The following is a 22,638-nucleotide window of genomic DNA, read 5'->3' as shown; positions in this document are numbered from 1 at the left end:
AAGTGGCATTACCAAAATTGAAAATGTACTAGTTCAAACATAGCATAGGAAAATACCATTAACCATAATGCATGTAAGTGCAATATCATGTTACAAACATAAAATACCTAAAATAACTATTAAAAGTAATTGTTTCTACAAACATACCATAACCAAACCTAGTAAATATGTTCTAACTTTATTTAGACATAATAGCAAAACCATACTTAAAGCTACAAACTAAACTAGAACATATTTCCCCTTCTTCTGTCCACTCCCCTTTCCAGCTTCACTCGGACCTCCCTTCCCATTGCATGTCTTTGCATTGTGACCTTTGTTGTGGCATTTGCCGCAAGTGACTGTTAAGTATTTCCTACTTAAACTGGTACTTTGAGTTGGCTCATTAGCTTCCATCTTCCTTTTTTTCTTTGGCATGCCAACCTATAAACAAATTTATAAGGTTACATATCAACAAGTTTAGTAAATAGTTTCAAATTAAATTATGCAAAACATGTATAACAACAAACTTGTTTGTGATGTTTGGGTGGGAGAAGGGTTGTTGGACAATCAGATCTAGGCCACATGATCCTTCCATTTATTGGGTCAATTGTGTGTTGGTACATAGCATTCCATGTACTAAGCCAATAACACTTGCTCACCCAAGACTCAAGATCTCCACATTCGGTCCCATTTTGCATCTTATCATACATTGCAGCCATAGCATGTTGGCATGGAATACCTGTAATGTCCCATTTCGTGCAAGTGCAGCTCCTCTCTTTCAAGTTCACAACAGATTGCTCTATCCATAGACCAATCACTTGATATTTATCAGCTCCACTGAATATAACGCTTATCTTATTTGCCCCTGTCTTATTGTTTTCTAAGATTGTTGTTGCATTTGTACTTAGAGAACCTTTGCATTTGTCTAGCACTTTATGGACATATACTATTCTCTTTGTGAGGTATTCTTTAATAAATTCCAAAAAAGTGATTATAGGCTTATCCCTGGCCTCATTTAACTTGGATTTAAATACCTCACACAAGTTATTTGTCAAACTATCAGTCAATGCCCTTCCTATGTATAGAACCAAACAATTAATTAGTGAACATAGTTATGAAATATGTTAGTGAAAAGAGTATGATACTTACCAGAGAAATGGGATCTTGCCCAGTGTTTTGCAGGAATTTCACTTAACCACTCATGTGCTTCTGGGTTAGGCTTTTTCACTTTCTCCATAGCCCTATTAAATTTTGGTATTCTATATACTTTTCCATAACACCATACTGCTTCCCTCAATTCATCTCCTTTGTGTTTCAATTTCATTTTGTCATACACATATCTTAAACAGAACCTTTGTTCAGCTGATGGAAATAGTTTCTTTATTGCAGCCAAGATTCCCTGTGAAAACAATTAAAATAAGTTAGTAAATGAAATTTAAAAAAATAAAGGTTGTTGAAGTTAGAGGGTACCTTTTGTCGATTTGAAATGAAAGTGAAGTTAGATGAAGAATTCAAATCTAAGTCATCACCTAAGTGTTCTAAAAACCATGTCCAAGAGTTAATATTTTCAATTTCTACAATGGCATATGCAACTGGGTAAATGTCATTGTTCGAATCAAGCCCAACTGCAGTGAGGATCTGTCCAGGAAAAGGACCCTTCAAAAGCATACCATCAAATCCAAGAAAATTCCTCAAACCTTTTTTAAATCCATCCTTCAATGGACCTAAGCATATGCATATATATATATATATATATATATATATATGTGTGTGTGTGTGTGTGTGTATATATATATATATATATATATATATATATACATGTTTGAAGATCCTTGTTTCAGAACACAAGTTGGGTTCAGTTTCTACATCTATCTTCACAGTTGTTCCTAGATTCTTTTACTGCAATTCCATGGCATATTCTCTCAAAATACCATACTGTTTTTCATAATCACCATAAACAAATTGTTTTTCCTTAGCTTTTTCCCGAAATACTTTCATCTTTGATATTGAAAGTGAATACCTCTGTACTAAGTCATCCTGTAAAGCACTTGTAGGGATCTTGTGGGGTTACTTTCAACTTGATGCAATATGTTGTTAGCTAGAAACTTAGATGAACAAGCCCTCACTGTCCTTGTTTGCAAACAAGAATGGAAATCTTCGTATGTTTTAGCAATCCAAACTTTTTATTCATCAGCCCTAGATATAAAAAGAACCCATGGACAAGTTGTTTTTTTTTGGAAAGTACTAAATTGCCCCTACCTTTATTACTGTCACCAACCAATTCAAGGACAAAACCCCTACACTTTACCCTAACTCTTGTCTTGTCATTCTTTACGTAATGTAGATCCATCCTTTTCCTTAAATGTCTGACCAATCTTAAAAGATTTAGTGTGAACCTTACCAAATGAACAAGCAATTGGTTTTAGAATGGCTCAAACATATCATTATCTAAGACTTCTAAAGGTTCATCTTGAATGTCTTCATGTTCCTCTGTATTATTGTTTGTCGGATCAGGTTGCCCCAACTCAATGTCTTCATCAAGTACACTACAGAAGTTGATCATGTTCACCTCCACATCATATATCAAAGGTTCCTCATCAAACACTGTTTTTTTTCATCATGCTGACTATGAAATTCACTTTCATCTGCACTATCCTCACAATCGTATTCATCATCTATAATCGGTTCATTATCTATGATCGGCTCATCATTCATGACTGGCTCATCAGTCATGATTGGATCATCATTCATGACTGGCTCATTACCCTTTAATTTTTTCCTAGAAGATCCAACAACTTTTCCCTTCTTTTGGTTCCTATCTAGTTCAGGGGACACATCATTAACCAACTCCTCAATAATAACCTTTTTGGGGGACAAAAAATAACTGTTAACCCTTGTATGGCCATGCTCTATGTAGATACTGAAAAGGTTATTTTTTTCCACATAATTTGACAATACATGCATATCCCCATCATTCCCCAGAGGTAAGAGACCAAAGTCTAACTCTACTTCTGGAATAAGAAAATGATAATACAAAGTTTGCCCTTCTACGTACCCTATTTCACGAACCATTGTATCCAACTCATGCACAGAGAAAACGTCAATATCTACGAAGTCAACATAGTCTATTGTCCCATCTACATACCTTCTCCCAAAGATTTTTATGAATATCCCACCGTGATGGATTTTCAGTGTGAATTAGTTGCTTATTCCCTGTAAAATAAAGAATAACAAAAAATATTCAACTATTTGGGTGTAATTTCAAATCGACAAAATCTATGATCACTTTAGTAAGTCACTTACGATATATCCTTTCCAAATCATAGTTTGATGCTTTCGTGTGTTTGGAATGAACTGACCATAACGTTAACACCATTATCATTTTCAATCGAACTGGAAGATGATCCTTGCCTTGCGTTGTGTTGGAGAAGACGATGATGAATGCGAAAGTATAATGGGTAGCTGGGGATGATGATCTTTGTACTTAATTGGAGAGATCATGCGTATAATATGCATAATGAAGGATTATTACAATGACTGCAGGGTGAAAAGACAAAATTACCCCTGCCATGGTTGCAGAAATCGGGATTAATCGGCGATTAATCGTGGATTAATCGTTTGGCGTTCTCCAACCGTCGAGGATGAGGGCATTAATCGGAAATTTTTGATTAATCGGGTTTGGCGGGATTAATCGGTCAACAAAAGTAAAAAAAAAAGTCAAAAAAAGGTCAAAAAAATTTTAAAAATTCAAAAAACCAACTTTATTTTTTTTACTCCAAAATTATCAAAATTTCAAATATTATACCAAAATGTTCATATTTTCGTATTTCCAAATTTCCAAATTACAATTTTTCTTATTTTCTAATTTTGAAGTACTTGTTTTTTCTTAAGATATATTAATATTTAATTAATTTTAATATTTTATTAATAGTCTATGGTCCCCGATTAATCACCGCCAAGACCGAATCCCTTAACACCAGTCGACCGTCGGGCTACCGTCAAGCGATTTTTACAACCTTGACTCCTGCACTAACGGTACAAAAGTGACGGGGTTATGGTCAAGGACCAATTGCGCAATGAATTGAAACCTTAAGGACCATTCATGTGATTTTTTACTAGGAAGTTCTCAAAGTGCGATATTCTGTAAACCACAGGGACCAATTGTGAAATTTTGTTTAATAATAATAAGAAGTTTTATGCTATATACCTCAAATAATCCAACTTAATAAAATAAAATTGTTTTTGTCAAAATGTTATGTTTTTATCGAATTTAACATATGTTATTTTCTACAATATTTTGAATTATTTTTTTTTCAACTTTTCATTTTCATATATTTAAAATCCACAATTTATTAAGAACAACTCCAACCATAAATCACTAAATTTGTAATTTGTTAACATTAAAATGGTGTTTGCATTCCAACAAATCACTAAAGTTGGTGATTTTTAAAGGCTAAGTAGTTTGGCCTTCATATTTGGTGTGTGAAACTATCCCAAACATTAAAATGATGTTTTTTAAAGGTTGATTGGAATGATCACACCATTTTATTGGCCTTTATAATTGTGTTTTAGTGATTGGTTGGAGTTGGTCTAATGATTGTAAGATATCATTCTATTAAATTTTAAAATAAATATTTTACGGGTCACTTATTTCCTCCATGTTTCAAATCTTTTATAATTAAAACTTAAATTAAAGTATCCAATTGATTATGTCATTTTAATTTTATATTAAACTTTTATTTTTAATAATAATAATAATAATTAATGCTAAGATGACTTGATAATGATAGTATACCTCAAAGCCTAACAATCAAACATAAAACCCGAACTTGTAACTTCTAACAAAACATTGAGATAATATAAATAATCTAAGTTTACACCTTTTATATAAAATAGGTATATGATAAAATGACCTTACCAACCTTGAGAAGACATTTAAAGATCTGAAAAGCAAAAGTTTGATATAAGAAAAGAAGTAACAACAAATAAATTTTTGACACGTAAGATAAGAGCCATGTTTGGTCCCATAACACGTATGACAGGGCCATGTTCGTTGGTGTCAAGTCACGTGACTTCGGTCGGGTTTATCCGAAAACCCGGGACAGTAAAATATGGGGCTTTTTAACTATTTCATATTTGTTTATGTGTTTGGGACTTTGGGTTGTGTGCGGTCAAATCTCCTTTGACCATTATAATATTTAATTGGTCGTGTCGTATATATTAATTATCCTTGTTTTATTTCTTATATATTTTCATAATAAATAAACAGTTTTGATTTTAAGATAAATTACAAATAAGCAACATTTCGTCGTAAGTTGCAAGTTGAAATAAATCACACCTATTTTAATTTGGCTTATGGTGGACGAAATCAAATAAAATAAAACTACTTGTAAGTTTTCAAAACGTAAAAAAATGGAAAAGCTTCATGAATCAAAAAATATCGACCACAGTGGGAGTCGAACCCACGACCTTCTGATCCGAAGTCAGACGCGCTAATCCACTGCGCTATGCGGTCAGATTGATATTTATACTGCATATATGTGTATTTATTTCATTCAATGGTAATACATAGATACCAACATATTTAAGGAAAGATAATTTATTAATGACTTAATGATTACAAAATAACTATTACAAAAACCACAAATTTTAAACTTCGCAAATCGCAATGAATCAAACAATTGCGTTTTTGTAAATGACATAATGTCATCGTAAAATATTAATTAAGGTTTGTAAGAAAGATGACAAGCATAATTTTTTTTAATAATTTATATCATTTAAGAGAAACACATATAAAAACGGCTTCATTCTGTCATTCATGCTCACACAAAGTAGTTGCTTGAGGAATTGTCTTAGCTGTAATTATCTCGTGTGTTTGTTGAGTACATGTCTTATAATAGTGCTCTTTTTAAATCTTTATTTAGATCCATAGTCGTTTGCTACTTTTATAATTTCTTAATTTTGCCACATAAGATTGTTATTAACCTTATTTAAAAGAAAAAACATACCTTTGAAGAATAGAAGACTGATAAAAATAGAAGACTAGAATGGTCAAATGAAAATGATATTGTGATGAACGAACGACATATTATTATCAACAAAAAATAAAAATACTAAGGAAAAAATAAATATTTGAAAAAAATAAATGAAAAGTTTTCCACTTTAATAGTATTAAGCTCAACCAAGATTGATGCCATATTTTCTTGGAATACAATGGTAAATAGCTCACAAAACTTCTTCAACAATTTTTTTCCAAGAATTATATTAATGCTTGGTATTCCATTAAACAAAAATTAACACCACTTTTCCGTAATGATTGTAGGATCGTGATACTCAAATGGTCCAACAATGAAACAACTCTCTGTAATGAACATCGACTAGTTATCAATCCATATGTCATGTAATACGCGAAATGCATAAGTAATGTATATATCTAATTTGAGTCATAGGCTCCGGGGTTCATTTAAAAGAGATGGTTTGTACACAACAATTTTTCTTCATACACAACAATTGGTGTGTTAAAATGTTGTATCATACAACTTTATAATGCGCATATTGTTGGGTATGACAAAAAATTGTTGGGTACAAATTATTTCCCGTCATTTAAAGAACTACCAGTTTTTTTTTTTAAAGGACCATGAGAAAAATTGAAATAACATAAATAAGGATATTGAGGTGGATTATGGTAAAACTTGATGAATAGGAGACCAAATACAACTTAGGTTGGATGACATTGTAAAGACCTTACCCGTAGTAAGCCTATGTGTCCTATCTAACCGTTGTACATTCATTTTCACCGCCGCTATAAGTACAGACGGAAACACTCCACCGGGGTAAAATTTTGAAAACATGCCTCTTGTGACCGTTGGGATGAAATGTGAATATTACCAACAGTTGTTTTTTATTTTCTGTTTTTTTTTAAACAAATTTATCATTATATATACATACCATTCTTCCAACCCATTACAAATTTACACTCTTTTAATCAAAATGTATTCTAACAATCCAAACTCTTGCAAACAGAATGCTTTGAACTCATTCACACTTTCGGTTATGATCCGACAACACCACCACCTTACGGACTATAAATGGATGATGTTCCTAGCTATTATTCACAATTTCAAATGCCACAACATTTTCAATTTCAATCCAACCACAAACGTAAACATCCCAAACCCAATTCCATTTTCAATCACAACCATCTTTCACTCCCTCTATCGAAAATATTTGTGATTCCGAACCCGAAGACCAACCTCAAAAAAAAAGGAAAGCCCGATCCGAGAAGATGGACTCAAAAAGAAGATACAAAATTAACAAAGGCATGGGTTGACATATCCGAAGATAGCGGCATGGGAAATAGTCAATCACGTGATCAATTTTGGTTACATATTTACGAATCGATTTTGTAAAGGAATGGGTTGAGATCCATATTACCAGACGTTCGACCAATATAAATCGAAATTGAATATTGTAAACAAAATCGTAATGCATTGGAACAAAATTTACACAAACTTTGAAAAACAATGGGCTAGTGGAAAAAATGAAGCAAGTTTGTTGAAAAAAACGCACGCGACATTTCAATATGACATGCTAAAGCCTTTTAAGTTTATTAGTGTGTGGAAAATTGTCAAAAGAAGCATTAGGTGGAGGGAACTTGCAACACACGAAGACATTGCTAATTAGCCAAAAAAAAGTTGAACACCTTCATATTCGAGCTCACAACAAGTGTCATCAGATGGTTACATAGGCGTTAATCTTAATGATGATAACAATGACATCGAAGAAATACGCCCACCTCCTCCTCCCATGAGAAGGGACAAAACAAAAGCTAAGCGACATCTTCCAAATCGTCGGTCGAAACCGAACGGTTAACTAGATCGGAGGAAATGATGACACAAATGACACAATTGAATACAACTTAAGATAAGCATATGACTGAAACCGTCTGACTCACATAATATTCATTGTTGATGCAAGATATGAGACATACGACCCCAAAGATCAGGAGGCAGCTAAAATGGTGAAGACGTTGATTTGCGAAAATATAATTTAAAAAGAAAATAAAATTTCAATGTTATGTTTTTTTCTAGATTTTTTTAAAATTTTTACTTAATGTTTTTTTAATGTAATTTTTAATTTCATGTTATTTTTTATTTGTAGGATTTCTAAAATGTAAATTTTAATTTTAGTATGGTTTTTATTAAAAAATTCTTTTTTTATTATTGAAATTAATAAAAAATTTATAGGTAAAAACCATTACCACATCCAAGTTCACAGGTAAAATTTATAAAAAATATAAAAGTTGATGTGATGTCTAGGTGACACCGTTTTACCATTGATTAAAAATACACCACACCCTTTTAGCCTGATTGACTTTTTAAAAAGTCAAGTTTAAAACATGTTTGATAAACAGTAACTTTTTAGTAAAATTTCTGGCTTTTTTCAAAAGGGAAATCTTCAGAAAATTCATAATATTTTACCTTGATTTATGAAAAAATCTCAAACTTTAATTTGTTTACGAAAAAACATAAATTACTGGTAAAAATGACGATTTGACTCCCTTTTTCTGGTTTACCGGTTTCAATACTTAGATGTTTTCATTAAAGTCTCATTATTTTACCTTAATTTATGAATAAGTCTCAAACTAAAATTTAGTGATGATTTATCCATTTTCTATATGTAATATACATTTTATATGTTTCATTGTTGACTTTGACACATAGTCATTAAATTAGCTAATAAGATGGATACGATGAATTATATAATGTTACATATACTATAAAATTTGATATTAATCTCATCGACTCGTTTATGACTATGTATGTAGGTCAACAATGAAACAAATAAAATGTGTATTTCCAGGAAAAAAACAACAGGAAATGAGCTGATGTTTGATAGATGGATATATCGGGTTACATAAGATTATATAGACAATTTAAAATTTTCTTATAAATGTAAAAATGACGAAGTTGTTGCTAGTTTATGAAATTATTGTTGAGTTTGTTGGATACATTTTATATTCCAAAATATATATAATGCATCAGGATATCAAGTTTTATGGTAAACATAATATTATATAACCCAACATATCCATCTCATTAGCTCATTTATTGATTAGGCGTCAAGGTCAACAATAACATCAATAAAATATATGTTACAGGGAGAAAATTGGTAAAATCATCACCAAATTTTAGTTTGAGACTTATTCGTAAATTAAGATAAAATAATGAGACTTTAATAAAACTAGATGGCTAATTGTCACAACTAGGAATTTTAGTGTCTTGTAATCACAACACTTATAACAATTATGAATCAATAACATGAAAGCATGCATGATGCTCATTCTATAACAACAAAACTCCATCAAATACTTCGTTCTAGCCCTACAAGTGGTCAACAAAGAATTGGAAACCTTTGAAATTCCAATTTGAGTTCACTTTGGACTAGGATTTCCTTATTGGGCCTAATAGACTAATAAGCTTCCAATTTAACTATCTTGAACCTAGAACTCTCAAATGGGCCCTAATTGGACCCATATACATGAAACTTAACATTTTTGGGCCTTATGAACCCCAAATAAACTAGATTAACTTTAATGGACCTTATTGGACCAAAACAAATTTAATTTAACCCTAATAAGGTCATAAAAAATCATACTTTATTTATTTGGGCCAAAAATCCCCTAACTTAACTATTATATGGGCTTAAAGGCTAAAAGCCAAAAAATCTTCTCCTTCCCACTCCATTTTCGGCCCAAGCCCACCAAGATGGAAGAAGTTGACTTATGCTTGCCACCACATTTTTACATAGAGGTTTTCCATGCATATAACTCATATTTCCATGCACCATCTCATCACTCACTCTCTCTTCTCTTCCTCTCTCTTTTGCTCTCGGTCGAACCCAAACACACACACACACACACACTTCACTCAAAATTCTCTCAAGGAAACTCTATCCATTGCTTTCCAAATTTTCGAGATCTAAGAGGCTTTCAAGAGATTATTCCACAAAACTCATCATCCAAGGTAAGTTTATGTTTGGATCCATGATCTAACTACTTCATTTTATCCAAAAATCTCTTCTAAATCCATTCAATCTTGTGATCTTGCACCTTAAAACCATCTAAGTTTGAGATCTACCAAGAAGACTTGCTAGGATCGAAATCTTCTTCTAGTCTTCTTCAAAACCAAAACTGCAACTCAAGGTGAGCTTCATACCCCTCTATTTTCGGTTTTCATATGTTTTATGGGGGAGAATACAAGAAAATGTGTAAATCTATGTGTATGTGTATGTTATGTGTGATTTTATGCATGTATGTGTGTGATGTTATGTGTTTTTATGATAAATATGTGACAAAAAGGGGTGATAATTCTAGATTTACGACATGAGAAAGGAAACAAACATAATCTAAGTTATTTTACACTATTCAAGTCAAGAAAAATAGCTTATAAGGTTATAAGGAACATACTTTAACATAAAACTCATTTTAGGGCTTAAAATGTTAAAAATACAAAACTTGGGGTAAAAACTGCCAAGTCACGGTTTCTTGAGGGTCAAAAGAGTCAAAACAGTTTTCATAATCATTTTTCTGAATATTAGAATTTACAAAGGACTTAAAATGCAAAAATTTGAGTTATTGGGCTAAATATGGGCTTTTCGGCCCAACAAGCCCAAAATTGCGAAAATTGAAGTTTTTAAGGGGCTAAATTGTAATATTCTATAAGACAGGGGATATGAAGTGAAAGAAAACTATTTCTAAGGTCAAAATGCTTTTAAACTCCAAAAAGGATCAAAATGTAAACTTTTTGTATTTTGGACCAAAACTGTAAAAATTGTAAATTTTGGGGTTCTAACTGAGAAATACCATTCTGGAAGGGTTAAAACTTTTTACTAAATATAATTTGGGTTAAAAATGTCTTTTCAACAAGTTTATGGTACAAAAGTGTCAAGAAAATGTTCTTAAAGACTAAAAATGAAATTCTTTTATATAAAGGACTAAAAGTGTTATTTTTATAAAAGAAAGGTAGTGAAAATGGTCAAAGTCATACTTCTAAACAAATTAATTCATTAAGACAGAATACAAGATATCCGGCTACCGACAAAACGAAAAACAAATACACCTTCAATATCAAATATCGTTATAAACGAATTGATTCGGTCTCGAATCAATACAAAACAACAAACGTTAAATCAAAACACTTCAATAGATACGTGACGACTACAATGAGTAAAACCTACAAACTTTGGGCTTATGAGTTTCAAATTATGCTTGTTGGGCCTTGCAAGCCCACCAATATGATCTTTGGGCCCAAAGGGATAACGCTTATATGTTATTGGGCCTCCAATGACCCAATATTTTATAAAATGACTTTCAATAGCTTTGTGTGCTAGTAGGCCAAAGTGTCCCGCTAGAAAAGCTAGTAAGGTCACAGTAATCAAATGCGAGTTGGACCATCGTGTCTTTCGTATCCACGACAGCCTAAGGAACTTACGATAGTAGTGGGACATAATACTCCCATTCTCTTCATTTGTTAAGGCTTACACGAAATTAAAGTAGACATACTTAGGACGATATACAATACGGGTTAATTCAATATTCATTCGTTAAGACAATACAAAAATCAGTAATCACGAATACATTTCAGCATCGGGAAACATCGGATTTTTCGGGGAATTCAATACTACTCGTTCGAAACTTTATGACAATATTACAAAATACCCTTAGTATATATATATATATATATATATATATATATATATATATATATATATATAGAGAGAGAGAGAGAGAGAGAGAGTTAGGTTCAAATGTTTTCACTATGTATTGTGTGCATGTATGATTGATTCTGGACCAATCATTTTAGTTATTTTAAGAAAGTAATTAATGCATATTAAATGCTGAAGATGTAATTAATATCCATTATATCTTCAACATGTAATATGCATTAATTACTTTCTTAAAATAACTAAAATGATTGGTCCATAATCAATCATACATGCATACAATAGATAGTGATAACAAAATAACCTAACCCTATATATATATATATATATATATATATATATATATATATATATATATATGTGTGTGTGTGTGTGTGTGTGTGTTTTTAAAATCATTCATGCGTCAACTTATGGATCTTCACACTTTGATAAATAAAAGTCTTTTAAGAAAATATCAGATTTTCTAGGTTTTATAAAATACACAAATCATTTTACCACAACATTGCTTATGAACTCACCAACATTTCATATGTTGACGTTTTTCCAAAATAACTTGTATTCTCAGGTAACAGGTAAGCGGAAGAGTAGTATGAAGTAATGTTAGATGTTATGTTGTTAAAAACACTCAACTATTTATGTTATGAATATGTAATGTTACAACAATGTACTTGATGTGAACAATTCCAGTTGTAATATATTGATGCATGGTGACGTTTATGTTATGATTCATGTATATTCACTGTGATGGTATTCAATTAAAGTCACGCGAGCCCTCAGACGTTTCCGCCGTCTGGTTCGGGGGGTGTGACAGGTTGGTATCAGAGCATTGTTTATAGTGAACTAGCATATGTAACCACACATTGATATGCAACTATAAACCAAAAAGGGACTAACCCAACTCTGAACAAAACAAAACAAATAAAAACACAACTATAAAACATCTTTGCTTGCTTGAATTAGGAAACAGAACATAAAACCGAACCAAACAAGATAATGCTAGTATCTCGGTTAAGCTAGGACTGTTCATAGTCGTATCAAGGAGTGGATGTAGCCTGATCAACTACATCCCTCCAAGATACAACTATCACATGTCCCGAGGAGATCGTGATGGCTAGGGAACCTAAAAGCATACCCCTTTAGCACCAAAAAGAGAACAACAACTAAATCTATACAATAATAGAAGTGTCATAGGAGTAACGATAGTTAATCGCATGCCTCTTCTCAGTCGACATGGAAGGAGAACACCATGGCCTTCAGTTTCATCAAGTCCTAGTAGCCCACGGGAGGGTCAAGGATGAGCCAGAGGTAGATCAAGGAAAGGCACATGACATTGGACCTGAAGAGGAACAAGACGAATATGTGATGGTTAATTTCGATTATGATGAGTTGGACCAGGAGCCAAACGAGGAAAAGGGCGTAAAGGAGGCGTGTAGTGAACCTCACCAGTTGGAAGCCCCGCCAAATTTCCGCATGTTTCAAGGGGTGGATACAGACTACTTACGCGCTCTCGAGGAGGCAGTTATCAGCCTGAAGCTTCAACTCATCATGGCCAAGGCAAGGGCTGCGCGAGCCGAGCGAAAAGTAGAGGTAATCACCCAAGAGGCGAATGAACTTGCTGAACTTCTGGTGCGTCACCTCGACGATTGAGCGTCGTCGTCATCCTTACTAATAGGACCTGCTCTACTACTTGCTATATAGAACTCACCATGACTAGGACTAGTCATACCCGTCTTTAGTACTATGTTACTAGGATCTATGCTATGTACCCCCGACTCTATGTTTAAGTGATTACACTACTCATAGAGTCGTTATGCTGCTGAATTTTCATCACTTATGTATTGCTCTTTCGAGCAAAATTTTCATGTATCGAAAAATGCGGATAATATTAATGAAAGGTTTTATGTGTTCCACTATGATGTCGTAATCTGCTATGTGTTATATATCCATGATTGTATGCTAAATTGTGAAATTACTTAAGTTCGCGCCACACGCCTAGTTTATAGGATCACAACCTCACAAAAGCACAGACACTCAACATCTTTCCGTTCCATGTCAGAAAGATGCCTCGACGACCCACTCGCGGTAACCCTGGACCAACCCCTCCAGAGATTGACTCAGTTGCATTCCAAGCAGCTGTGTCTGATGCAGTTACCGCAACTATGGCACAAATTCACCAAGGGAACAATGGAGGAGTCAACGGACAAGGGGCCGGAAGTTCAAACAACGGGATAAATCAAGGACCGACCAAAACATGCTCCTACAAGAATTTCACCAATGCCAAGCCGCGAACCTTTAATGGCACGGGTCGTGTCATAGCCCTGAAAAGGTGGATAGAAAAGGTGGAATTAGTGTCCGAAATATGCGAATGCCCCGAGGGAGTGAAAGTGAAGTTTGCCGCGTGCACCTTTGTCAACGAGGCTCTCACCTAGTGGAATGGGCATATAGAGGCCATGACTCTCCCTGTAGCCAACTCGATGCCATGGATGGAGCTGAAGGAAATGCTAATGGCTGAGTACTGCCCTCGCGGTGAAATTCATAAGATGGAGCAAGAGATGTGGGATCTCACCGTCCGAAACTCTGATATAGATGCACACATATCAAAGTTTAGCGAGCTGTCATTATTGTGCCCTGGCATGATTTCGTCTGAAGGAAAAAAAATCGAACGATTCATCTGGGGACTGACCTCCCCAATTCAGGGAAATGTGATCGTTGCAAAACCTGAAACGTTCGACAGCGCCAAGAGATTGGCCAAGAAGCTGTACGACCACAACAACAAAAAGGGCGAGAAGCCAGCGGAAATCGAGGGCAAGAAAGAGAATGACAACAAGAAATGGAAGAACAATAAGAGGAAAGGACGACAAGGCTCGGAATCAGCAAAGAAGCAACAAACGGTGGCGGTCAATGCTGCAACCACTCAAGTACCCTTCACACCACATGCTCCAGTCTCAGCTAATCCAAGTGCTCCTAGGCAGTATTCTGGGAATCTCCCAAAGTGCAACAAGTGTAACTACCACCACAACAGCGAATGCAGAGAAATGCATTGCACCAGCTGCAATCGGAAGGGTCACACTGGAAAGTATTGCAGGACCTGTCCTCCCCAGAATCAACCGCAAGGAAACAACAACAACAACAACAACAACAACAACACCAACAACATTAGCAGTAACACGGGATCAAGCCCCACATGCTATGGATGTGGAAAGACAGGGCATATCCATCAGAATTGCCCCAATGCCAACAATTCTGGGAACGTAGGAACATGAAGGGTGCTAGCTATGGGTCAGGGAGAAGCAGTTCAGGATCCCAATGTTGTTACTGGTACGTTTCCCCTAAACCACACCTATGCATACATCCTATTTGATACCGGGGCAGAGTGGAGTTTTGTGAGCAATAAATTCAAACACCTGTTAAATCAACAATCCCAGAAGCTTAATGAAACCTTTACGGTGGAAATGGCTAATGGGAAGACAGAATCCACTGGGGAAATCTATATCGGATGTACCCTAACCTTAAATCACCACGTCTTTCAAATAAACTTAATGCCTGTTTCCATTAGGAGTTTTGATGTGATTATTGGCATGGATTGGTTAAGCCCCCACCATGCTGAAATTATGTGACACGAGAAGGCCGTTCGCTTTCATCTCCCAAATCGTGAAACCCTAGTTGTTTACGGAGACAAACCCAGTATGAACCTTCGTCTTATCTCGTGCATTAAGGCGCAAAAGCACCTACGAAAGAAGGACTTGACGTTCCTATCTCACATAGTAGACACATCCAAGAAAGAGGTCAAAATTCAAGACATTCCAATAGCTCGTGAATTCCCAGACGTCTTTCCTGATGATCTTCCGGGGATACCCCCAGAAAGACAAGTCAAGTTTCGAATCGACCTTGTACCAGGAGCTACCCCTATCGCCAAATCGCCCTATAGATTGGCTCCTGCGGAGATGCAAGAGTTGTCCAGTCAACTCAGTGAGCTTTTGGATAAAGGATTCATCCGACCCAGTTTCTCACCTTGGGGAGCTCCAGTTCTCTTTGTCAAGAAGAAAGACGGTACATTCAGGATGTGTATCGACTACAGAGAACTTAACAAACTTACTGTCAAAAACCGATATCCACTTCCACGAATCGACGACCTATTCGACCAACTCCAAGGAGCTAGTTACTTCTCAAAGATAGATCTGCGATCCGGATACCACCAACTCAAGGTCCGGGATGAGGATATTCCAAAAACCGCCTTCCGAACTCGTTACAGACATTATGAATTCGTCGTAATGCCCTTCGATATAACGAATGCTCTTGCCGCATTCATGGACCTAATGAATCAAATCTGCCGACCTTTTCTTGATAATTTCGTAATCGTTTTCATCGATGATATCCTAGTATATTCCCGAAGCGAAGAAGAACACGGCCAACACCTTCGACAAATCCTGCAAACCCTGCGAACCGAAAAGTTATACGCAAAACTCTCCACGTGCGAGTTTTGGCTCCGAAGCGTGAACTTTTTGGGTCATGTTGTTAGTCAGGAAGGAATACACGTGGATCCTTCTAAGGTCAAAGCCATCAAAGGATGGGCAATCCCAACAACACCCACAGAAATTCGCCAATTTCTGGGTCTCGCAGGCTATTACAAAAGATTCATCCAGAACTTCTCTAAGACCGCCAAGCCACTTAGCTCGCTTACACAAAAAGGTGTACCCTTCGTATGGACGGACAAGCAGGAAGCCGCGTTTCGATCTCTGAAGCAAGCACTCTGCAGTGCGCCAGTGCTATCACTACCCGAAGGAACAGAAGACTTTATAGTCTACTGCGATGCATCAAATCAGGGTTTAGGTTGTGTACTCATGCAACATGGAAAGGTGATAGCTTATGCGTCCCGGAAGCTAAAGACACGCGAAGTGAATTATGCGACCCACGACTTGGAACTGGGAGCAGTGGTCTTTGCCCTGAAGATTTGGAGACACTTCTGTACGGTACCAAGTGCACTATCTTCACTGACCACAAGAGTCTTCAGCACATCTTGAATCAAAAGGAGCTAAACATGAGACAACGAAGATGGGTCGAACTGCTAAACGACTACGAGTGTGAAATCAAGTCTCATCCGGGCAAGGCTAACGTAGTAGTCGATGCCTTGAGTCGGAAAGAATACTCAAATCGTCGTGTGAAAACCCTCTCGATAACCATCCAATCCCACCTGACCTCGCAAATCAGAACAGCCCAGTTAGATGCCATGAAGGCGGAAAACAAAACAAGTGAAGCGCTACGTGGAATGGAGAAGAACTTGGAGGTGAAGGAAGATGGATCATACTACCTCATGAACCGCATATGGGTCCCTAAACTTGGAAGATTCAGAGAGGTAGTCATGAACGAGGCTCACAAGACGCGATACTCCATCCATCCGGGTTCAGACAAGATGTACTTGGATGTTAAGCAACATTATTGGTGGCCAAATATGAAGGCAGAGATTGCCACTTCCGTGAGCAAGTGCCTCACTGGTGCTAAAGTAAAGGTTGAATATCAGAAGCCCTCTGGATTACTACAACAACCAGTAATTCCCAAGTGGAAATGGGAAAGGATTACCATGGATTTCGTGACAAAACTACCCAAGTCGTCGGACGGTTTGGACACGATCTGGGTAATAGTTGATAGACTAACGAAATCCGCCCATTTCCTACCTATAAAGAATCATACAAGATGGAACGCCTGACAAGAATCTACATCAAGGAAATCGTGAGACTCCACGGAGTACCAGTATCAATCATCTCAGATAGAGATAGTAGATTTACTTCACGCTTTTGGCAATCGCTTCAGAAAGCTATGGGAACACAACTCGATATGAGCACTGCCTACCACCCACAAACGGATGGTCAAAGCGAGCGAACCATTCAAACACTGGAATATATGCTCCGTGCATGTGTAATAGACTTTGGAAGATCATGGGATACCCAATTGCCTTTGATTGAGTTCTCGTATAACAACAGTTATCACTCGAGTATCAAAGTTGCCCCTTTCGAAGCATTATACAGGCGCAAGTATAGATCACCGTTGTGTTGGGCTGAAGTAGGAGACACCCAGCTAACGAGAGGGCAAACTCCAAACAACGCCTTAATGGGACCGAAAATCATATGCGAGACGACCGAGATGATAATTTAGACCAGAGCACGACTACAATCATCACGAGATAGACAGAAGAGCTACGCCGATAAACGATGAAAGCCCTTGCAATTCGAAGTCGAAGATAGGGTATTACTAAAAGTCTCTCCTTGGAAAGGAGTGATTCGTTTTGGGAAACGGGGCAAACTGAACCCTCGATACATTGGACCCTTCGAGATTCTTGCCCGAATCGGTCCAGTGGCATATAGATTGCAACTACTCGCCGAGCTCAGCAGTGTACACCCTGTGTTCCACATCTCCAACTTGAAAAAGTGCTTATCTGACGAGACTCTTGTCATTCCATCAGAGGAAATCGAAATCAATGAAAACCTTTTGTTCATCGAAGAGCCGGTTGAAATCATGGACCAAGAGGTAAGCGTACCAAGCAGAGTTGCATTCCGATCGTGAAAGTTCGATGGAATGCAAGACGCGGACCATAATTTACATGGGAACACGAAGATCAAATGAAGCAGAAATACCCTCATCTATTCTCTCATTCTCAAATCTAGCTTTCAAAAGAATTTCGGGACAAAATTCCCTCTAACGGGGGGATGATGTCACAATTAGGAATTCTGGTGCCTTGTAATCACAACACTTATAACAATTATGAATCAATAACATGAAAGCATGCATGATGCTCGTTCTATAACAACAAAACTCCATCAAATACTTCATTCTAGCCCTATAAGTGGTCAACAAAGAATTGGAAACCTTTGAAATTCCAATTTGAGTTCACTTTGGACTAGGATTTCCTTATTGGGCCTAAAGGACTAATAAGCTTCCGATTCAACTATCTTGAACCTAGAACTCTCAAATGGGCCCTAATTGGACCCATATACATGAAACTTAACATTTTTGGGCCTTATGAACCCAAAATAAACTAGATTAACTTTAATGGACCTTATTGGACCAAAACAAATTTAATTTAGCCCTAATAAGGTCATAAAAAATCATACTTTTATTTATTTGGGCCAAAAATCCCCTAACTTAACTATTATATGGGCTTAAGGGCTAAAAGCCAAAAAATATTCTCCTTCCCTCTCCATTTTCGGCCCAAGCCCACCAAGATGGAAGAAGTTGACTTATGCTTGCCACCTCATTTTTACATGGAGGTTTTCCATGCATATAACTCATATTTCCATGCACCATCTCATCACTCACTCTCTCTTCTCTTCCTCTTTCTTTTGCTCTCGGCCGAACCCAAACACACACACACACACTTCACTCAAAATTCTCTCAAGGAAACTCTCTCCATTCCTCTCCAAATTTTCGAGATCTAAGAGGCTTTCAAGAGATTATTCCACAAAACTCATCATCCAAGGTAAGTTTATGTTTCGATCCATGATCTAGCTACTTCATTTTATCCAAAAATCTCTTCTAAATCCATTCAATCTTGTGATCTTGCACCTTAGAAGCATCTAAGTTTGAGATCTACCAAGAAGACTTGCTAGGATCGAAATCTTCTTCTAGTCTTCTTCAAAACCAAAACTACAACTCAAGGTGAGCTTCATACCCCTCTATTTTCGGTTTTCATATGTTTTATGGGGGAGAATACAAGAAAATGTGTAGATCTATGTGTATGTGTATGCTATGTGTGATTTTATGCATGTATGTGTGTGATGTTATGTGTTTTTATGATAAATATGTGACAAAAAGGGGTGATAATTCTAGATCTATGACATGAGAAAGGAAACAAACATAATCTAAGTTATTTTACACTAGTCAAGTCAAGAAAAATAGCTTATAAGGTTATAAGGAACATACTTTAACATAAAACTCATTTTAGGGCTTAAAATGTTAAAAATACAAAACTTGGGGTAAAAACTGCCAAGTCATGGTTTCTTGAGGGTCAAAAGAGTCAAAACAGTTTTCATAATCATTTTTCTTAATATTAGATGTGACATCCCCAAAATCACGGCCAGAAAAGACCGATTTTGTTTATGCTTTATAAAAATCAGAGTACTTCATTTTATAAAAATGTTACGGAATTTGTTCCCAGAAAAACATGGTAAATACGTTATTAAAACATTTTCGAAGAAACGTATTTATTTCATTTTAAAACGTTTGGTATGTCATCGTTAATACAGAAACATAATCATAAACAAAACTTACAATTATTTACACTAGTGATCTACATCTCTTTAAATCTCTTAGTGTAATGTCACTTCATATGAACATCTGTGATATAAATAAACTGAGTGGGTCAGGTTGGGAAACCTGGTGAGCACATAGGGTTTTCAACCCACAATAATATAATTATTATTTTTCAACATCAAACAATCAACTCAATTACCCATTCCCGTTATCCTCACATTACGTCCCTAAAACATCTAAGACAAGGGACTTAGTCAAAGGACTATCATTGGGATGGAGTGTACCTGGTGAGCACACAGTTCACACAGTTCGAATGAACATGCAGTTCGAATAAACACACAGTTCAAATAAACACCTACAGGTTGCGAGCCTGCTAGTGTTCCACTGGACTGTCTAGAATAGTCCGTGGTCGTCATCTATACTCCGCTAGATGACTAGATCATCAAGAACAGCTATAACAAGGCCTCTCATTATTTTATTTTGTCACACAACAACTATTACATCTACCCGTGTTTTACCCAGCACATTTTTTAGATATAAAATACATATACAATTTAAATCATTGAAAACATGTATAAAACGTTCATCCAACATAGATAGCAAGTATACAGATAATATACACACACAGCACGTAAAATACTTCATATCTATGTGTAAGCTGAAAGTAACTATGCACTCACTTGATTAGGTGGTGACTCAGCACTCGGACAGCACTTCGATACTCTCAAAATGATATTCCTTCGATAAAACTTAGTATCGATACCACTAGGGTTTAGTTTAACGATAACCGTGACAAATTCATTAGTCCGAGTATTATTAAGTGTTAATAATACTCGATATAACTCATTTTAATAGCCCAAATAATTATTTTAAGGACCTAATAACATTCCTATAATTATATGAAAGCTATATTAAAAATTGCGTAAGCGTAGCACACTTACAGCGAATTTTATCGAAAACCGGGACTTAATTGGAGCAGCGTTTCGAAACCAAAAAATTCCTTTTTCTCGGGACTCCGGGAGCCTCGGGGCTTCCTTAGGGTGCTAGGGGTTTTATCTAGGGCTTAGGGGTGGTTTGGGGTTGTAGAGAGAGAAAGAAGTTAGAGAGAGAAGTGATTTTGGTGTGAAAAATGAAGAACCATCGGCCCCCTTTTATAGCCCTGCGAGGCCTCGATACGCTGGGCGTACCTCGGACCTACGCGGGGCGTAACCATCGGATAAGCGTGCGAGATCAACTCTAGCTGTTAGCCACTTCGGACCGGATAAGAATCGAGGGTACGCGGGGCATTCCGGATCTCGTACGCGGGGCGTAGGGCGAGGCTTCGTGGCATGATCCGAAGCGAGATCTGAGACCTTCATCGGACGGCCCACAACGCGCCACGTCATCAGTCTCGCACCAGGTTTCGCATTTTCATACTTCAACTTTAAAAATTCGTAAGTTTCTCATACGAACTCAGTTTTTGACGTTCTTTATATCCACGTGAAGGTGGGAACGTACTCTACAACTTTCGTTTAGGCTTCGTCGGCTAATTTTGGCTCGATTTTAAATTTTATATTATTAACAGGCCGGGACAGGATTGGTCCGTTAAATCCTCATAACTTCTTCATCTGACATCCGTTTTCGCCCATCTTTTTCTCGTTACGCTACTCTTAACGAGATCTTCGATTCTCGTTCAGGTCGTGTTGGCTAAAAACCGCTCGATCTAATATTCGAATTTCGGGCTGTACACTGCTAACTCGAAACTTCGAAAAATCATAACTTCTTCATACGAAGTCAGATTTGAGCGTTCTTTTTATCGATGTTCTTAGTTTAACATATTCTACGACTTTCGCTTAGATTGCTAAGTCTAAATCTCGCTCTATAGTAAATTCACTATTTACGTTTCCCGGTGTCGTGCCGGTTCTGCCGTAAAACTTCGACGGGTCATAACTTCTTCGTTATAACTCGGATTTCGGCGTTCTTTATATGTACGGAAACCTCGTGAACTATACTACAACTTGGTTAAGATTATTTATTCTAAATAATCTTTTGTAGAAAAGTCGTTTTCGACCCCTATTGCCTCTAAATTGACTAGCCCGGATTTGCGGACGTTACATTAAAATTAACAAAGGACTTAAAATGCAAAATTTTGAGTTATTGGGCTAAATATGGACTTTTCAGCCCAACAAGCCCAAAATTGCGAAAATTGAAGTTTTTAAGGGGCTGAATAGTAATATTCTGTAAAACAGGGGACATGAAGTGAAATAAAACTATTTCTAAGGTCAAAAATGCTTTTAAACTCCAAAAAGGATCAAAATGTAAACTTTTTGTATTTTGGGCCAAAACTATAAAAATTGCAAATTTTGGGGTTCTTACCGAGAAATACCATTCTGGAAGGGTTAAAACTTTTTACTAAATATAATTTGGGTTAAAAATGTCTTTTCAACAAGTTTATGATACAAAAGTGTCAAGAAAATGTTCTTAAAGACTAAAAATGAAATTCTTTTATATAAAGGACTAAAAGTGTTATTTCTATAAGAGAAAGGTAGTGAAAAGGGTCAAAGTCATACTTCTAAACAAATTAATTCATTAAGACAGAATACAAGATATGCGGCTACCGACAAAACGAAAAACAAATACACCTTCAATATCAAATATCGTTATAAACGAATTGATTCGGTCTCGAATCAATACAAAACAACAAACGTTAAA

General features: G+C 36.1%; 1 non-coding gene across 1 annotated transcript; it reads right to left on the bottom strand.

The window, feature by feature from the left end:
* Positions 1–5,420: 5,420 nt before the first annotated feature.
* TRNAR-UCG (transfer RNA arginine (anticodon UCG)) lies at positions 5,421–5,494 on the bottom strand. The gene has a single exon. It is a non-coding gene; the product is annotated as a tRNA-Arg (tRNA).
* Between the last annotated feature and the right edge of the window lie 17,144 nt (positions 5,495–22,638).

This window comes from Lactuca sativa, chromosome 8, assembly GCF_002870075.4.
Source record: "Lactuca sativa cultivar Salinas chromosome 8, Lsat_Salinas_v11, whole genome shotgun sequence".
In the NCBI taxonomy this organism is placed as follows: Eukaryota; Viridiplantae; Streptophyta; class Magnoliopsida; order Asterales; family Asteraceae; genus Lactuca; species Lactuca sativa.
The sequence above is the reverse complement of the archived record's forward strand: the minus strand, read 5'-3'. Positions and strand labels throughout refer to the sequence as shown.